General features: G+C 37.9%; 1 long non-coding RNA gene across 4 annotated transcripts; it reads left to right on the top strand.

Annotated features, from left to right (window-relative positions):
• The first annotated feature begins 622 nt into the window (after positions 1–622).
• On the top strand, positions 623–12913 carry LOC121858325. 4 transcript variants are annotated; one of them, XR_006087418.1, is made up of 5 exons: positions 623–669; positions 1649–1771; positions 2072–2206; positions 4814–4965; positions 8582–12913. It is a non-coding gene; the product is annotated as an uncharacterized LOC121858325 (long non-coding RNA). The 4 variants fall into 4 exon arrangements; XR_006087419.1 differs by lacking the exon at positions 8582–12913 and adding an exon at positions 8295–8472; XR_006087416.1 differs by lacking the exon at positions 4814–4965.
• Positions 12914–13936: the final 1023 nt, after the last annotated feature.

The following is a 13936-nucleotide window of genomic DNA, read 5'->3' as shown; positions in this document are numbered from 1 at the left end:
ACGTCATGAAGTCTACAAATAAGCCTTCAGTGTGTCATTATTCTTCAACATTCACAATATTGTTCAGTACTGTACTCTTCAAACTAATGTGAAGACAAGTAAAGTCATCCCTTCCACCATCATGCACACAACCACAGAGCTGGTTACCTGATTGCCTAGTTTCTCTTCATTTGCTATCATAAACACTAATAATACTCTATGGGAAATAAAAGTATTGTAATGTATATTTTTAGATTTCATATTTAGGATGTTCAACTCTTCTGTAAAGTACATTAGGTTGTTTTGTAAAGTCAATTTTTAGTTGTCAGATATAGGTACATACTCTGCTGTACAGTACTTCACAATTTCTTTTTCTGCTTTATTTTTGAAGTTTGATGGTATTAATGAAGATAAACTTTTACTTTTTCCTCTTCACCACTGATTGGTTCGGCTGATTGGCAAGTACTGGGCATGCACTAGCTCCTGAATGTATCTGAACCTGCTCCAGTGCTTGTCAAGTCCGGCCTTGAAAGAGCTCACACTCGGTGCCGTCACAACACACTCTGGCAGATTGTTCCAAGAGTTCACAACTGTCACTCCGAAAAAGTTACCCCTCACAGTTTTCTGGACTTGCGGCTTCTTCAACCTTGAGCTGTGATCCCTTGTGGGGCGAGCGTCCGCCAGCTCCAGGTAAGGACACTCGACTGAGTAGTGCCCTTTGAGATGTTTATACACCTCAATTAGGTCCCCCCCTTGCCTGTATGTAGTATAAGCTAGGCAATTGCAGGCGCACTAATCTCTCAGGATAGCTGAGGTGCCAAAGTGCAGGCACCAGTCTGGTGGCCCTCCTTTGGACATTTTCAATCAACTGACAGTCCCTAGCATATCTTGGGGACCATACAGGGTGACAGTACTCCAAACGGGGAAGCACCTCACTCTTGAAGATCGTAATGAGGGACAGACCGTCTAGATATCTGAACGACCTTCTTTTAATACCTAATAATTTAGTTGCTTGATTCACCTTCTCGCAATGGCCTGAGAACTTCAGCTCATTGTCAACATACATGCCTAAGTCCTTTTCACATTCAGTCTCAATTAATGCAGTTTCTTCATCCTGTTGGGACATGTGATATGCCTCCTTACCATTGATACTTCCCAGGTGCAGCCTCTTACACTTTGTGACATTGAATCTTAGCAGCCATTTCTTCGACCATTCTTGAAGTTCACAGAGATCCTTCTGCAGCTCTTCACATTCTGCTTGGTTCTTAATTTCCCGAAATAACTTGGCGTCATTCACAAACATTTGTATGAAGGAATGTATAGCATCAGGCATGTCATTTACGAAGCAAACAAATAACAGTGGGCCCAATACACTGCCCTGTGGTACCCCGTTTGTGACAGGTACACATGATGATTTTGTGCCATTAATCACCAAACACTGCTTGCGGTCATGGAGAAAGTCTCCAATCCACACTAGGACATTTCCCCGAATCCCGTACCCTTCCAGTTTTCTTCCCCAAAATGCCTTTACCCAGAAAGAAGTTTTAACAGATGTCCTGGACAAGACTGAGGGGTGGGTAATAGAGCAAAGGATTTGTACTATATTTGCTTAACATTATGCTGTAAATTATGCCCAAGTTATAATTCCTCTCTTAATTGTTTGTTGCAGTTTCCCACCCAGGAGGATGCCCAATTTCACCAGATCCTGCAGGAAAGCCTTAAGTTTTTGGGACTTCAGAGAATGACCATAAGTACTACAGGTGCAGGTACTTCCTAGTGGATCACAAGACAAGTAAGTAGAAACCCATTCATATTTGGTTAGGGATTATTGTTATTTACTTATGCATTATTTATTACCAATATGTACCAAATTAAGTTAGTCTGTAAATTTTACCTTTATTAATATACATTCAGTGAGCATAAGGCAAGTGGACACTGATTGATATTCAGGATATCTTTTTACAAAATTTTTTGTATTCAAGGATGCATCTCAGAAGATTTTCAATAAATATAAAATGTATTAATATAATTTTTTTTTAACAGACCAGATTTACAACTTGCAGTCATATGTTCATGACTATTAGTTTTTCAGGATGGATCAGCATACACAGCTACTCATGGAGTCAATGGTGCAAGTGATGCTTTACAGAGACAAGCATTTACCCTTAAGTTATTCAAGATTGACAAAATGCTCATGAGCTGGTCAATCTTGATGTGACCTAATTAGGTAAGTACTGTAAATGGCATTGATGGTTGCTCTCCTGCACTTTTCAATATCGTCACCCTTTTTACCAGTTTACCCCTAAATTTAAACATACAATAGTGCAATGTCTTTGGTCTAAAGTAATATAATCCAAATTATTGGCTCCAACAGAACAGCCTGCATTTAGAAATTATGATACCCATAGGATGAATAATTTACTGGGCCTGTGAACATAAATTTTGTAGTTTGTAAAGCTCTAGAAAGCACTACATGTGATGCCATGATTCATCATTTACAACAATAATCTTGCTGAGGGTATTTATGGCTACAGGTATTCACTAATTAAGAATGGTTTGGTTTATGAAAATCCAAAGTTAAAAAAAATGTTCCATGATTTGATTTCAGAATGAAAAAACTGAATTTACCTCCAAAATTCATCTTTGTAATTTTTTTTTCTAAGTATAGTACTGTAATAATGAGACTATGTTAAAACAATGCAATATTAGTTAGTCTCCAAAAAAAACTTTCAATGTGTCATCATTCTACCACAATCAACGGGAGACAAGTACACTTATCTCCACCAGCACAGTCACTCAGCCAATTACCTGATTGTCCAATTTCTCCTCAATTATGTACCCATATGCAATACATTATATGTGGAAAATTAAATAAAAGAAAATCATTCTGTATTTTTTAATTTTATATGCTAAATAGTGTGTACCGTACAATAAAAGTGTAGACTTGTAAGAGAATTGTAGAATATAGAACGGAACCAAAGTTTAGAGGTGTGGATATTGCCAGCATTACAGACTGACAGCATCATTTGTGCCATGTAAACAAAACTGCTGGAATTTTGGCTGATGCAATAACCCATCAGGAGTTGAGTTTGTGTTTTTTTTTGTAGGGAAACGTACAATTACCAACAATTATATAATGGAACCTAGTACAATATACTGTAGTACTAGGTATGGGGTCATCAATATAAGTGATAATTATTTATTTCTAAGCAACATTAGAATACAGTACTGTAATGATTTTTCCACAACTTTTAGTTTCATTATATGTAACAATGTCAACATGACATCTCACAGGCCACCTCAATCCCAGTTTTTCCCCCTCCCAGTGAGTCAAGCTATTGCTAAACCGAATTTTAACCTAATATTAAGTGAGAAAGGGTATCAAATTTTTTTTTAGTGCTAAACCAAATTAATGCTAAGTGAATTAACACTAAATGAGGGATACCTGTATTGTATAGTATGCCATAAAAACCTAAATATTGTACTGTACATTGTTGTAAAATGTAGAATCTAGTACTGCTCAGTTGATACATGTTTGGACCACATCTTTGCCTCAATCACCACTGATGATGATGATGATGATGATGGTATGTACAAGAGTCTGGCACTCTCCAATGGAACATTAAGTGTCAGTTGAGAATTTTTCTATATGGGATGAAAACAGATTTAATGGATTGTAGTTTTTTGTGGTTATGTATATTGTCCATTGTTTGGTATTCAAACCTGTGACCCCCACCAACTATTTTTCCACTTCACATTTTAGCATCAGCTAATGGAACTAAACTTGATTTTCCATCATATATTTGCAATAAAACCCTTGTTGGCCCAATATATTTAGTGTAAAAATCCTAATGGTATGCCTTAGGCCCAAAAGTCAGTGTCATGCCAACTTTGAACCTCTGGGTTGACTCTTAGAATGGCCCTTAAAAATGTACAGATGGAATATGCTGGAATTTTAAGATGTAATATTCCTGACAATTATTCAATAACCATGAGGAACATATGTATTGTACAGTCAAACCATAAATTACTTTTACTCCTGGGTGTGATGGATTTTAAAATGAACACTACTGTACAGTACCTCTTGTATCATCTCGATAGGGTTGGCAAACTTGATTGTGACTTCATTTTCCTTATTCTTGTTTTTTAAACATTTTAATCTCATTAGGAAACATATAAAGAGTTCAACTCCAAATACGGTAAATTCCACTTTTTAAGTTGGAAAAATATATACACCTGTATGTATATTTTAAAAGCAGTGCTATGATGTAAGAGATGGAAACAACTTGAAAATCCGGCTGGATGAAACTTGACCGGAGACCTGGTGGCATTTATGTTTTGTAGGCTAAACAATGTGATTGAGGCTGGAGGTGCTTATACAGTATAAAGTACCTGTATTAATTAAATACAGTTGATATCTGAATATTGTCTTCCTATTAAAGAATTTTTTTAAATCTTTCACAAATAAATATAAATTACACTATTGTTTATTTCTTTGATTTTACATTTTTAAACAGACCAAAATTAAGTCTTGGAAAACTGCCAGTCAACTAAAGCAGCACAAGATTGTTATTAGCTGAAATGTCATTTAGACAATTTTCATTTCATATAATAATCACACCAATCTTTAATGCTATTTATTTAATCATTCACCAAGAATTTTATATTTGTTGTTTAATGATGTGACTACTGCAAGTCAAAATAGAAAAAAATAACAGTGCTGATATACTCTGATAATAAACACGTGCAGTGCACCCTCGTTTTTCGTGGATTTTTTATTTGCAGTTTTGACTATTTGCAGATTTTCAACAAAAATATATTTTCATTGCAACAGGTATTACTGATTTCATATGTGGTTGAATTGCACATGCGAACGAATTTCCACAAGAAACTACCTGATGTCACTTAAGCAGAGCGCAGTTTCCTGCCTCTCCTCTGTCTTACTCGTGTCCTCCACCAAACTGTGTATACTTCTCGCTGTGACCCGTAAGTTTTGTGCTTGTAAAATCCCATCATAGCACCAAAACGTTCTTCTAAAGGTGGTGACAAGGGTGGTAATTCACCAAAGAAGTGGAAGAGACATAGAAAAGTGTTGAATTTAGTCAAGAAAGTAGAAATAATAAAGAAACTTTCAGAGTGGCATGAGCTATGCGGGATGTTTTAGGGCATATAGAATGATCAAGTCAACAGTTCCCTACAGATTAATCATCATCCATCATCATCATTCATGTTGATTTTGGCCCTCCAACTACAAACACAAGTTTTTCTATCTCATCATGCAATTTTTCTCTTTTCTTAATTATGATGGTCGATTGCATACACACATATGCTACATAATTCTTTCCTTGTACTGTACTTTAAAATCATACTACCAATCGAATGATTCAGCCACATTTGTCATCTTATCACCCCTTTCCACTTGCTTTAATATTGCCAATTTTGTTTCTATTATGACCGTGCGTCTTTTTTTACTCTCACTCTTATCACTGGCACCAATCACTGGCACTACCTTTATGCTTTTCAGACATATTGGGGTCAATAATGTTTGTAAAAAGCACAAGAAATTAACTATCACCACCGTAATGCTGCTATTGAGACGACAATAACTAAAATGGCTGCCACTTGGCTGGGAAAGCTTGGAGTTGAGCACTAACGGCATCTATTGAACATACGTACAGGTAGTTCTGCTATAACGCGATAATTGTGTTCTTGTAAAATATCGTGTTATAGAAAATCGCGTAATAGAAATAACAGGGCTTATGGAGAAAATAGGGTTAGGTGCAGATTACTCGAAATCGAAAAAATTTAGTAGTTAGCCTAACACAAAGGATAGCACAGTCTAAATAAATGTTACATTCATATCTAATAATGAAATCATACAGTAAATTTAACACTTTACCTTGAAAAAATATGAATGTAACTTGATGGGGGAGAAGGGTGATTTTGAGGTTGATAACATCAAGCTTCTCTTCAAGTGTTATATCCTTTCTTTTACGATAATCACCGGGAATTCTATCATCAGAATGCTTTTTGGAGATATTCTTCTTTACCATATTCACAGTCAATACCACAAAATTGGAGAAATAGTAAGCAAAAATCGCGTTATAGCAAACAAGCGATCGCGTTATACAAATATTGTTCCGAATTCATAAATCGCGTTAGAGCAAATTCGCGTTATCAAAACACGCGTTATAGCAGAACTCACTGGTAGAACTAATGACTCTTGCGCTTTCGCACCGAACGGAAATTTGGACATATGGACAGGTTTGTTTGTATATATGGAAGTTTTTAAATTGAAAGTTTGTTAGTAGAGGAGATAAAGTTCTGTAATGTGAAGACATACACACTAGAGGAATTGCTTGCTGAAGCGAAGGTAAAATGGGATTTACTTCTGGTGGAGGGGTTAGGAAAACCTGTGAATCTGTCTGGTATATCATACCATAAGGTTTCTTGGTTATTGGAAGTTAATAGGTTTTGGGATACTGTGCATCTGATTCATTGTATCATGACTCGGAAGGTGGCGGAGAAGCCAGCTAGTATGGCAAGGCTGGAGTTAAATACATTATGTTAAATACAAATACCCCCCTGTACAGGTATCCCCAATTACGATCTCCCTATTTACGATATTTTGCTTGAACGATGGTGATGTATTAAGACCACCTCCCTATTTACAATCAAAGAAATTCTCGTGAACGATGGTCATTGCCCGGCCAAAATTGCCGACACATGGAATATGGAATGCATCTCTCACTGCACTTGTCACCGTAGCATCATCTACCCATGCGGTGCTATGTGGCCACCTGGAGCACGACAGACCCATACTTTGTTACAAGGTGATCACATCTGCCTGTGGTCGTTTAGCTCAATGATTATCGGTCAGTATTAGTGTTGTTACTATCATCATTTGTTTTTTGTTTTAACTTACAGTGAGAGGACATTAATAACCGTCACATTGTACTGAACTCGGTTTTTTGTGAACAGTGTCAGCTGCTATTATTTAAGATGAGTGGAAAAAGGCCATCAAGTGAAAGTGGTACAGGTTGGGTATCCCTTATCCAAAATTCCCAAGTCTGAAATGCTCTGAAATCCAAGTTTATTTCATTATATTTATGGTAGATAATACACTGAATACGGCATATATCATAATTTTTACTAGGGTAAGTATGTACAGTATGTGTAATGAATAAAGGTAACACAGACTGCTTAGCACCTCAGTCAGGTGTCATGGTGATGCCAAACAGACAGTAGTGATTGCTTACCTTTCTGGGTCTTTAGTGTACATCTTATCATATATTTGATACCCAAAATGATTAAATTATATTTCATAAAACTACCTACAGAGTACAAGACATATATCCATATGCTGTAAATGAAATATAAATAAATTTTGTGCATAGACTTGGGCCCTATCCCTGCTGGGTGAGCTACTGCATTATACAGGATATGTATACAGGATATAGGTATTCCAAAATCTGAAAATATCCCAAATCCGAGACTCTTAAGGCCCCAAGCATTTCGGATAAAGGATACCCAACCTGTAGTACTAAAAGAGCCCGTAAAGGAATTATGTTGGATATAAAATTTGATGTTTTACCGAGGTTTGATGCAGGAGAAAAACTTAGTCAGATTGCGAAAACATTAGGGCTTGCTACATCTCCCAGTAAATCACATTGCCTCACCTCGCCTCACTCAGCACTCAACATTGTTTGTGGCGAGTTAAATTCAAGTGTTTTTGTCAAAAAAAGTTTCTTTAGGAATGCATCTCCAATTACAGTATATAATGGAAGCCAATGGGAAAATGGGGTTCACATGACAGAATTTCACATTACAGTCAACTTTTCAAGGATGCAACCCTAGTAAATTTTGTTGTTGTACGTACTCTAATGAGTAACACTTTCCATAAATGTATTATGACAACATTATATGTGAAATTTCAAGGTGGGTCAGTGATTAAAAGAATTTACAAGAAATTGACAATGTTGGGGTTAGGGTTAGGTCAGTTGTTTGTGGAGGCATTACCACAGGACATATAAGGGATTCCCACTTTCTTGGTATGTTTTCTATTGTCACATGTGTACAGATTCACCAGTTAGCTGTGGAGCAGTTCTAAAACTCCACAGGGGTCTTTGACATGTTATGTTATCTTGTAATGTTTCTTATTTTCTTTTACTTTGCCAATTTACTAACAGGTCTGGTGATCAATCAGTTTTGATAATCACTGTTTGGAAGTGTTAGACAAGCTGGGTTTATTTTCTCTTGAGTCTTCATTGACAATTTTCCTTTTTTGTCTTACTTAACATTTCCTTTGTACCCAGGAGCGGATTAACCCAACCACGGGCCTGCGGCTGAGGTACATATGGGACCCGTCGAAGCTAACACAAAAATAATGATGCTCACATTATTTGTCTAAACGTGTAATAAAGTAAAATTTAAAAGATTCCTTTATATTTGTAGATGGTAATAGAACTTTATAAAAGTTTGTTTTATAACATGGAATTTTGATGTTTTAATAACCAAAAATATAATTGTTTTGAACACTATGGAGCAATTAAGGACATACTGTATTTGTAACCTGAACAATGCATTTCTCTCTTTCTTTCAGGTTTTGCCAACTTGACTTGTGATAATACGGCATTCTTATCCAGTGCCACCACAAAATTCATGGTCAATTTCAAACTCACTTGCGCTACAAATTCAGTTGCAGCCTGCAGCACCAAGCAACCTACACGACCGACTCCAAATGACTGACTCGGTCATTCAAAAGAACTAATTTGCTTGTTGCACTGTAGCACCATATGGCATTTGCATCAGATAATGATTGCGGTTGTCTTGTCAGTGGTTGAGCAAATGCAACTTTACACGCATGCCAGCTTATAAAAATCATGGGCCTGGGGCTTCAGCTTCACCAGCTTGTTGAATAATTCACCCGTTTGTACCCAGTTTTCCTCTTTTCTCAGTCTTGTGTTTGTGTCATTCTAGATATTACTTTTTTATATTTTACTCCTTGTGTAATGTGTCTCCTCTCTTTTCTCTCACTGGAAGATGGTCTCATTAACATGCAGGATTCAAGTCAAATATTTCTTTTGGTGTTGGATTTTAGCACTTGAAAATGTGGGGGTGACTGGTGGTCAATTTGCAAAGAAATTTTTCGATTTATCATGCCAGTTTTAATCCAAAAGACTGACTATACCACATCCAAAGAAGAGTTATACTTCTTGAAGATTGAACCTGATCTGATTGTCACATAGATACTGTACAGGAGGAAAATTCTTCTTCCTCATAATTGCTATTTTCAGTGGTTTTCAGTTATTGCAGATGAATTAATTTTTTGTGACCTTGAGTTTATGAATTAATCATACAAGGACAAATAAATATTGATTGTCAGTTGACACAAGTCAGTTTGCTCATGAACAAACATGGCTGGACTTAATCTGTTCAGTGTTTGTGTACCAAACATTATTTGATCATAAATGGCCTGTTAACATAATTGTTATTTTCAACAATCTATTTTCTAAGTTGGCTTTATGGTCCAGAGACCAAACTCATCTGCTTGGGACATCATGAACAGGAGGGGTTGAGCTCTATCATTCAGCATTCATGGACCACCTCCAGCTTCTCAGACCAGAAATGAGTCGACTAGTTCCTCTTCTCCAAGTTGAACAGGAACAGTCAGCTCACCAACAAAGCTGTGGTTGCTGGGGTTAGTCTCCACCACAGAAAGAGTTCTCAAGTAGCTCATATATGTAAATTGTATATGAGAGCAAATTACTGTACTCCATTCTGTGTTTCACTACCACAAGTTTAGGGAGGAAGTCTTGTTGTGAGTTCCAGCATTACCTCCGGGCAGCTTGCATTCTTACCCTTATTGATACTTCACAGCTGTACAGTCACCTTTCTCCCATGTATTGTTCTTTCCATTATTTGTTGTTGGTTAGTGTTAAGTTTTCACTACTGATGTGTTTAAAAATTTCTCTTTTCAGCATAGTTCCCTTTGTAGTACAGTACTGTATAATATCTCAAATTTCTGGGGTATTATAGTGATATGATTTGGAATTCTCATTACCTATGTTTATACTATTTTATTGTGCCCTGAAATGCACTCTTCGAGTATTGATAAGTTTCTCACAACAAGCTGAGATGATCTTTATATAGGTGATTGGTCTCATGTACACCCACAAAAAAATTATTCAGCACACGTGTCATATTGTATCACGGCGTAAGGGTGCCGAATAATTTTTTAGTGGGTGTACGCTGGACTTCTGCCTAGCATGTAGAGCCATGCAGACAATTAATGAAGCTGAATCCTGAAGGTAGTGCCACGAAGTGTTTTCCTCCCTTGCAGGACAGAGGCCCTTGTTTTTGAGTCGGAAACAAATGGCAAAGTTCACGGTATATAACAGCCCTGGAAAGGTCTGATAGCCATCCTTTCCAGTGATCCTGTTAATTAACAAGGATTCCTGTTTTCCTTAAGTTGTTTCTTAATATTTTAAGGGGTGGTGTCTCACCACCCTATTTTTAGTTCCATGGGGCAGGAAAACACCCCCACCCCCTCCAAACTGACGATATGACCAAGACCAGAGGTGCCAGGTACATGACTTTAGCCTCCCCCAGCCACTGACCATGAGACCCCAAACTGTTGAATACCACGTGAAACCAGAGAACACTTCAATCATATTACAGTATATTGTACAAAATACAAGGTAACTGTGGACAAGATTAATGCATTTGTTATCTCCAAATGCATTAAGGATGCCATTGATGATGTGGAAAATATAGGATGTTTACAAATTGAAGAACTCTTAAGTTGAACTGTATTACATTAGCCAAGTCAAACCCACTCAGATAATTTTATACTATAAGTAGGTGAGAAAAGAGGTGGAAGGAGCCCAAACCCCTACACCTGGTGTTTTGTATGCCCAAGTAGCCAAGACCAAGGTACAAAAGTGCAATGTCTCGACTTCGGCAGACCCAACTTCCCTACAGACACTGATTACCAATGACAAGATTATTATCCATGACACAATCAATATCTACCACTTTGACTAATAAAAGCATTATGAAAGAAGGCAAATATTTCAACGAACTCTCCTGGTCTTCCCACCTCCCTTTCACAAATTTATCAGAGATTGGGATCGCAGGCGATGGGTAATGGCAGAGCAGTGCATAAGTTCCTGGAAGTCCACATCTGGAGACATACCGGTAGGTCACTCTCCAGTCTGGCCCATCAACTGGCCCCCAAAGCAAAACTCAGGAGATTGAATATCTCAAAAGAGAATGGAACATATATCAATAAAGAACAGGACTCGTCCTGGCATAATGGTTCCATCCCGAGATCATCAGACCCCATGTAGGTCAATCACATTAGGGGATGGCCACAGAGCTGCTCCCTTAGAACACATTAAAAGAAAAAAGTAAGAACTCAGGGGGCATATGCTGCCTGTAGTCACTTTTAAACTGTAAATTCACTGTTTTACAGTGGAATTGTAGAAGTGCTTGTAACAAAAATGCAGATTGTGCTTTTGAAATCAATACATGTACCAGATGTCTTCTCTTTATAAGAGATGCTCCTGGAGGGGAAGGATAACCCCCAATGTTCATCCAGGAAAAATAATGGAAGAGGCATTTTTATCTACATGAACAAATGTATTCTGCTAACAACCCCTTGCAGGCAGTAGCATGCAGGGTGAAGTTTGATACAACTTACAAAGCTATTTGTTCTATCTATTCTATATCCCACCCATGAGGTCCCTGGATGTGGGAGCACTTGAATCTCTTGTGAGGCTGTTACCCAGCAAAATTCTCATTATGGAGATTTCAGTGCTCAACATCACACTTGGGAGAGTGAAAGGAGTGATATGAGAGGGGAGCAAATGGTACCCTGTCGGTTATAGATTTAACTATAAATGATGGGAACTTGTTCTCTGACACCAAAGTGATGATCACTTGGGAAGTGAAGTGACCATTTGCTGATCTGCATTTCTTACAAAATCTGTGCACTGGGTGCTGCTCTGGAAATTTGATTTAATTTCAAGAAAGCATATTGAAGGTTATTCACAAGGGAAGGCATAATTGACTGCCCAGACTCACATAAATCACACATATAGAAGACACAATCATTAACATGGCAACAGAGGAAATTCTGAAGATTTCTTCAAATTCTGGCAGGCTTGGAGTTCCATGATGGACACCATATTGCTAACAAGTGATTCAAGAATGAAATAGGAGGTACAGAATATTCAAGTTAGCCTCTACTCAGAGCAATCTCATAGATCATAAAAAAGCTAGGGCTCAAGCACAAAGAGTTGTCAAGGAAGGCAAACACAGGTCCTGTCAAGAATATGTCTCCACTGTCAACTGAGACACCCCTTCCTCTGAAGTGTGGTCCATTGTCAACTGGATCATGGGACAGTGAAGGAGTACTTTCAACCTCAACTTGAGAGTGAGGGTCAGATTCTTGACAACTTCCAAGACATTGCCACCAGATTTAGCAGCTCCATGAACTATGAACCTCCATAGGCTCCAAAGAAGGAGAGGGCTGAGAGGATGTCCCTGTTTTTCGATGGCAGGGAGTAGCAGGTCTATAACTGAGTTTTCCAAAGTTGATTGCAATTGAGCTTTGAAGTTCTATAAGGGTACCAGTCCTGGACCGGATAGAATTACATATGACACGTTGCAACACCTAAGTAGACCAAACCTGCTCAGGGTACTGCAAATCCATGAGTATGATGATATATAGACGTCCGAGGCCTTCCTAGTCTCGTGGGGATTTGCATATATCATACCTATTCCAAACATGAATGGCAACCCTACAAATCCAAGTTTGTTCTGACTTATAGCACTCACGAATTGTGCATGTAAAGTCATAGAAAAAATTATTAAATGTAGGCTAATGTTTTTCTTAGGAAAACCCCAAGTTATTAAATGATCAGAATTGTGGCTAACTTTTATTATCCTTAAATCATATTAATATTGTCTCAATATCACAAGTTATAGCGTGTCCTGCGAGACACGCATGGTCTTGTGACAAGACATGTCGCCCCCTGGGGTGTAATAAATTAGTTAAATAATAAATAAGAAGCCCAACATGACTATAATCAGACACTCACAAGCAGCACATGCAGGTAGTGAGGTGTTAAGCTTCAGAGAAAGTAACATAATGTTGGGAAGACCTCAGTAGCTCCATTCCATCCTATGGGGATGCCAAGTAGCTATCAAGCTCCTTCAGTTGAGGAGTTTGTGGATGAATGTTGCCTCCATAGTGACTGGGTGTGACTAAAACTCAATGTGAAATGTCCCTCTAATTGGGGTGTGGCTATGGTGACATCACTTTTTTATTCTAATTGATGAGTACTCGCCCCTGAAGATGTGAATTACATGAAAGCGCTTGGGAACTTGGTGTTTTCTTCTTTCCTTGTGGTTATCAGCATATATATATATATATATATATATATATATATATATATATATATATATATATATATATATATATATATATATATATATATATATATATATATATATATATAAGGATGCAGCTTAAGTCTTAAACAATCGAGTTAAGTTCGGGTATTGTTAAAATATTCATAAAGCATCACCATCATCAGTCGTTATCTGTACCTGTGAGACCCCACCCCATGAATATTTCTGTGTCTGACGCCCACACGCAGCATCTGCCCTGCCCCCTCCCTCCCGTTTCCTGTCACATGGAGCATCTCCCGCTCTCCCCTGCTGATTCCTCCCACATGCAGCATCTTTCTCCTTCCTGCTGTTTCCTCCCACATGCAGCATCTTTCTTGCTGTTTCTTTCCACATGCAGCATCTCTCCTCCTCCTGCTGTTTCCTCCCACATGCTGTTTCCTCCCACATGCAGCATCTGTCTCCTTCCTGCTGTTTCCTCCCACATGCAGCATCTCCTCCTCCTGCCTTCCCATGCAGCATCTGTTCCTGCTGTTTCCTC

This window comes from Homarus americanus, unplaced genomic scaffold, assembly GCF_018991925.1.
Source record: "Homarus americanus isolate GMGI-L3 unplaced genomic scaffold, GMGI_Hamer_2.0 scaffold57980, whole genome shotgun sequence".
NCBI lineage: Eukaryota > Metazoa > Arthropoda > Malacostraca > Decapoda > Nephropidae > Homarus > Homarus americanus.
The sequence above is the reverse complement of the archived record's forward strand: the minus strand, read 5'-3'. Positions and strand labels throughout refer to the sequence as shown.